The sequence below is a fragment of the Lethenteron reissneri genome, chromosome 22, assembly GCF_015708825.2.
Source record: "Lethenteron reissneri isolate LAM-NWPU_2019-01 chromosome 22, ASM1570882v1, whole genome shotgun sequence".
Taxonomy (NCBI): domain Eukaryota; kingdom Metazoa; phylum Chordata; class Hyperoartia; order Petromyzontiformes; family Petromyzontidae; genus Lethenteron; species Lethenteron reissneri.
The window spans coordinates 12,376,639-12,383,498 of record NC_083800.1 but is presented as its reverse complement, the minus strand read 5'-3'; positions in this window follow the sequence as shown (position 1 = coordinate 12,383,498).

Here is a 6,860-nt window from a genome sequence, read left to right as displayed (position 1 = left end):
TGACAAAACTGGGTGATGTTCAATGTGGACAAATGTCAAAACTGGGTGAAGAAGGTGTACGATTTAATGTATCATTTTGTACACGTTTAGGTCCTTGCGTTATTCATCCATATGTCGCCACAGATTTAGAGCGTTCCAAATGATGTTTCTCGTGGCTCATGTTCCATACCTTGCACCACAAACTTCCCGTTTGCATACTGGCACAGTGTGCCAGCTCGCTTACTTGCCGTTTGTATACTGGCAAAGTGTGCCAGCTCGCTACTACAGTAACACTTACTTGCCATATGTATACTGGCACAGTGTGCCAGCTTGCAACTACAGTAACACTTTCAGCTCGCGAACATACACGAACTTGCCATTTGTATACTGGTACAGTGTGCCAGCTTGCATGCTACACCTACTACAGTAGAACAACGGTAGATAGTGTTTGCGTCGAGAAGGGGAAAATGTCAAAACTGGGTGGTTTTTTACTTTTGCCGACAAAACTGGATCCCAAATGTTTGACAAATGTCAAAACTGGGTGCACCCTGAGTGTCCAAAACTCAATTTTTGGCCACCCAGGGTGCACCCAGTTTTGACATTTGGGATCCAGTTTTGTCGGCAAAAGTTAAAAACCACCCAGTTTTGACATTTTCCCATTCTAGATTTGAAGCTTTCGTGACTGCAAGGATTCATATTCTTAGGTGTTTTCGGTAAAGTCACGTAGGTAAAACATTAAAATTAATAAAAGTAAAATAAAATAAAAATCACGACGTTTCATAAAATAAAAATCACGACGTTTCGTGATTTTTATTTTATTAATTTTTACCTACGTGACTTTACCGAAAACACCTAAGAATAGAATGACGATTATCGCGATATGACGATTATCGCGATGTGACGATTATCGCGATGTGACGATTATCGCGATGTTGCAATTGTGGGGATAATGATATTCACACTCCCATAACGTTGCAATTGTATTTCACATCGATCATTTGAGCTCGGCAACCTAAGAGTTCCGTCAACATAAAGCCTGCGTTGAGTCTTGTGCCGTACACATTTAGAACTACGAATAAATAATATACTCGTGCAGAATAACCGCATTGCTTGTCATTTAACACCAACTCGATTAAAACGCTTAAGGGGCCGTCCATAAATGACGTCACACACCTAGGGGAGGGGGGGTCAGACATTTGTGACGATGGGGGGGGGGGTTGAGAAATGTGACGTCACATCCAAATGCGCAACTTTAAATAAATATAGACAACACGTTCTACTTAATTAAATAGACTTTTTAATACATGTTTTCTCCTACAACATCAGGGTGCAGCGGCACATTAAATACGCACTACAATGATAATAGTTTAAAGCGATTTGAAGCATGTTTTATTTGGGGGGGGGGCAGAGCTTTGTGACGTCATATATGAGGGGGGGTCTGACTCTTTGTGACGCCGTGTGACGAGGGGGGGGTCAAAAACCGTCCAAAATCGCGTGACGTCATTTATGGACGGCCCCTAACATTAATTAGTAGAAATGCCGATTATTAATTACTGTACCCCAGAAAACGCTTGCATAACGCCGGTGTAATGTGTAAATATGTTAAGGCGTGTACTGCATGTACCCTGTACACAACAACTTTAATGATTCAGCTTTATTATCTTAGGAACTTTACAAGTATTTTGTTCGGAACATTTTTTTAAAGGGTCAAATTACTGAGGATAATCACGATGCAACGATGAGACGTTGACTCCCTCGCCTGGTCTACAGGAGGTCGTGGGTTCGATCCCAGCCACTGACGCCTGCTGCTGTATATTTGGAGTTTGCGTGTCTTTCTCACCATCACGGTGGCTAGGAGATGTTAACCAGCTCGACTGGCTACAGGAAGTCGTGGGTTTGATCACAGCCACTGACGCCTGCTGAATATTTGGAGTTTGCGTGTCTCTCTCACCATCATCACGGTGGCAAGGAGATGTTAACTACCTCGCCTGGTATACAGGAAGTCGTGGGTTCGATCCCAGCCACTGACGCCTGCTGAATATTTGGAGTTTGCGTGTCTCTCTCATCATCATCACGGTGGCTAGGAGATGTTAACTACCTCGCCTGGTCTACAGGAAGTCGTGGGTTGGATCCCAGCCACTGACGCATGCTGTATATTTGGAGTTTGCGTGTCTCTCTCTCTCCCGTGGTTGCGTGGATTCTTTCTCCCGGTCCTCCGGGTTTTCCCTGCACATTTAGAATCAACATCATCGCTGTTCATTTCCACACGACGATAAGTCACTTTCGTCGCTCGATCATTTGTGATCGCTTCTGTAAAAGAGCTGTGTAGAGCTCAGTGGGGCCTGGCCTGGTGAATAAAAACACGTCTTAAATAAGTAGTTTAGTTTACGATAATAAATCGTTGAATCGCCGTATCGCGGGATAGCAGCATCTAATTTGACAGGCACTATTTTACTTTACCGAGTGTTAACATCCCCAGCGTTTAACAGTACTCTCTTTTTTGTATTTGATTGTCAACCAACATTGGGTAAAACAACATGGGCATTTTTGTTCTCTTCTAGCATGTGCACCAACAGGCGCACCAACAGCTCCACATGCACTCTCTTGTAGCCCCGCCCCCCCTCCCAATACGGTCCATTCATTGGCTACCACATTCAGATAAGCCCCTCCCTCTCTCCTCCCCCCTTAACTTGTATTTAAGAACTTGTATCTTGGAATCGTTGCCTCACTTGATACAGCAAATCTAGCTGTGACGGTCCCACCTGATGACGGAGACTTGTGTTTATTATTTTATTTTATTTCTATTATTACTTTTAGTAATTTTGTATTTTATTTTTTTACCTACGTGACTTTACCGAAAAAACCTAAGAGTATAGATAGCAGCATGTTCAACCGAGCATAACGTTGACGATGCTTCGCTCGCAGTTACACCGGTGAACATGGCACGTTGGTAAAACGTTGGCATGATTACCGGGGCGTGCAAAAGCACGAAAACTTCAATGAAATAACAATTGTTAAAATCGTCAATCACGATCTACCCAGTAAACATGCCAACGTCGGACCGACGTTAGCCCAACGGTTCCCACCGCACGCCAACGTTGAGTCAACGTTGAGGTGTTTACTGGGTACCCACTGCTGGGATGCCATTCCATCGCGAGGATTTGTCCATCATTAATGCCCCTTATGGTGGGACCGCGGGGTCCCGAATAAACGAAGGTCAAAATGGTAATTAATTCATCTATTTTTGGCGACTCCGTCCCACCGCGCACATAAACGCCGCGGATCGTTTTCTTGTCGTGTCGTGTCCAAGCGCAGCAGCAGCGAGGACGAATTCGCAGAAGAAACAAAACTTTTAAACTTTGATTAGCGCATCGTGTAGAGCTCGTCGAGAGGAATAGATTGCCGTGTCGTTCGCCTTCAACAGACGTAAAAGGACGTCGCAACGCAGTTTATGCGAGAGCCGGGGGCTTATGGGACCTCAGGGCCCTGCCATGAGGTTCATTTGACCAGACGAATCTCAAACTTAATTTGGAGCTTTCGTGACTGCAGTAATTACTCTTTGGTTCTTTCGGTAAAGTCACGTATAAAGATAAAATAATAAATTAAATACTAGCATACGACGTTTCGATTGCAACACAAGCAATCATCATCAGGTATAAATGAAATAGAAACACCAATCTAGTATACTTAGTAATGTAATGTAATACAACAGAGAGTCGGATAACATAACAGTCAACACCCTACCTGGTTGATTACGTTCAAATTTAGCATTCTCAGGAAAAACGTAATCAACCAGGTAGGGTGTTGACTGTTATGTTATCCGACTCTCTGTTGTATTACGTTACATTTCTAAGTATACTAGACAGACGAATCTCACCGTTTCTGAGCAAAACAAACAGACAAGAACACCTCCTTGTCCGTATTTGTCTCTTCACATCAGAAAAAAAAAATTACACATCCCATCAGCTACACGGCCTTATGGAACGTGAAATTATTATTTCTCCCCGCAGCAATGAATGTACGTTGAACTTTTTTCGCACCGTACGTAACCAACCGTGCCAATCAGTGGCGGGGGGGGGGGAAGGACAACAAGCCACTTCGTTCAGCGATCATCCGTGGCCAGGTCACTTCTGAAAAAAGAGTTGTATCGCTCAGTGGGCCTTACCTGCCAAAATAAAAAAAATGTTTAGTTGAGTATAATTACGTTGGAGCGTGTAGGTACAGTACAACGATGGCTTTTCTTTATGCCCTGCTGCTCATGCCGTGGGCCCGCAGCAAGCTGTAACAACCGGACGTGCAGAGTGGTCGCCCATCTGGGCATTATCCAGGCTTCCAAGATCTCATGAGGTCGGCGGGTGCATTCCGAGAGGTTGATGTCATAGGCTCAATGCTAGTTGCACACGGTAAATACAGAGCGACTGGTAAATTATGAATGTATGTTGAACTTTTTTCGCACCGTACGTAGTCAACCGTGGTAATCGGAGGTGGGGGAGGGGAATGACAACAAGCTACACATAAAAAGCAGTTGTAAAGAAATGAGTTTTCAATCTCGATTTTAAAAGTGCATAAGCTCCAGTTGCTTCCTAATAATGGTCGAACACAAACTTTCAATGTTTTAACACAAACTTGTGTGGCTTGGTGGATCAGCAATAATTGCTACAGCAACATCATCATCGTTAACTCAAACATTCATATTTATTCATGATCACGATCATCGTTATCATTCATAATTATCATAATCATCATGCTTAAATGGTAAGGGCCCAACTCTGATGCATTATAGTCGTTATTAGGGATTACCATTGACACGTGCTTGCTAAGTGCACTTGCACCAAAGAGTTAGTGAAGGCTGCGCGGACTATCTTTGATTGATTGGCTTAGTCCCTGACTGTTTACAAGCACGCGTTTCGATTATTTTAATGATTTGGCTGCTGTACATTTCCACGTGATAAGCCACGTGGTTGAGCTGTCGTTTGTGGTCAGGTCGCTTCTGAAAAATAAGCTAATAGCTCAGTGGTCTTTACCTGGTAAAATAAAAATAGTTTCATTTATTTTGTCATTTGCCTACATTTCCTCCACTTTTAATTTATTTTATTTATTTACTTTGTTTTTTGTTGTAAATTTCTGACCTGCCCCTACTGGACATTTGTGAAAAATAGAGCTTCATAGCTCATCGGATTCCTCCAGTCCAAAAAAAGATTCTGATTCTTGATCGTGGGGTTTGAGCGGCGTGCTGACCCAGATACCCCGCTGCCATTCCCCCAGCCGAGGATTGGTTACGAGGGATTGCGAAATGAGGGCTCTTCCACCGACCCTGCACGGACAATTGGTGCCAGACAGACTCTTGTGACTCAGCCCTGAACTTTTCTCAACACATTCGTCGACGGCACTGCTGTTGGCCTTGAAGGAGGAAGTATGCGATCAGGGGTGGCCCGTCCATGAAGGCGAACTCGGGCGGTCATCTTGGGCGCCAAGTTAAGTGGGGCGCCAAATTCTAGGAAAATAATATAAATACAAAAAATACAACAAAAGAACGAAGATGTCATGATTTCAATTCCCGTGCGTACGCTGAATTATAATTAATTTCGCAACATTTCTGAGAATTGATGGGTTGGACAGACGGACGGACAAACCGAATAATTACACCTCTGTTTAAAAAAATAATACGCTTGATAAAACATGAAACGGAAAATAGGCGCAAACTTATTTCCTAGTTTACCAAAAACCTCAGCCTTGATCTGCCCTTGAGGTTTGGGGGTGGGGGCACCCATTGTATGATTCAGCTTGGGCGGCAGTTGCTGGCAGCTCGTCTAGGGCCGCCCTTGAATATAATTAATCAGCAAACTTTTAATGGAAATGGCCCTTCACGTGCTATGAAAAAGGGCAATTGCGCGAAACGTCGCATACTATTGATTTTCTATTCCTTTTAAGGCCACGCAGTGTTCTTGATGTTGAGTGCTTTCTGATTTTTTTTTTGTAAATTGTGCCAACGCAGCAGCAGCGACGGCAGCGGCATCATCAAATAACAATTTGGTTAATTTCGTGAATCATACGGAATCGGTTTTGAGGATTTTTTTTTGAAAAACCCCCATACATTTCGAGAGAGAAAAAAATTGAAAACTCCACGTGAAATTCCCCCATCCCTTGCGATTTACTCGGGAGAGAGGCCTGCGATAAAGAGCTTCATCGCTCATCGGATTTCCTCCAGTACATAAATACACATTCTGATCCTGAGCTTTGATGCCCTGTGCCCGCGTGTCGCGCACGCCAGTGCTGGGTGATGCGCGATCTCGCGGACAGCGAAGCCAGAAACCACAGCATCATGCCCCGGCACATGCAGAACCAACCCGTGCCTTCTCCTCCTACCTGCCGCTTTAATTACAAATCACGCACAACCAGTTTGGCAGCTTTAATGCTGCGTAACCCCTCTCCCGCCCGCCCCCTCCAGCTAAAAGATGCAACGACATTGGACATCCGCATTTTCAGACGCGCGCACAACGAGATAATTTAAATGTATATATTTTTTACTATATTTACAAAGTGGAATATTGTTCTGTCCGTCATATTCTTTAGATGTAAGCTGTTTATTTTCCTTTAACTCGATAAATATTTAGCCAGAACTTTTTTTATCTACCATATTTTCGAAACGGACAGATACGATATACCGACAGAATCGCCATATAACCCGACAAGGATGTTCAGCCCAGCATAATGATCTATTAGGAGTGCGTGATTTTACGAGGCGGTGCGGATGATGAGGAACAGATATCCCAAGGAGGTGTATTGTCTGCTGTGTGTTTTTAAACCGTATATTCTCCACGACGTTAATTATTAGTTTGTAATTTGTAAGGGAGACCCAGGAAAAATTGAGTGTTTGTCCA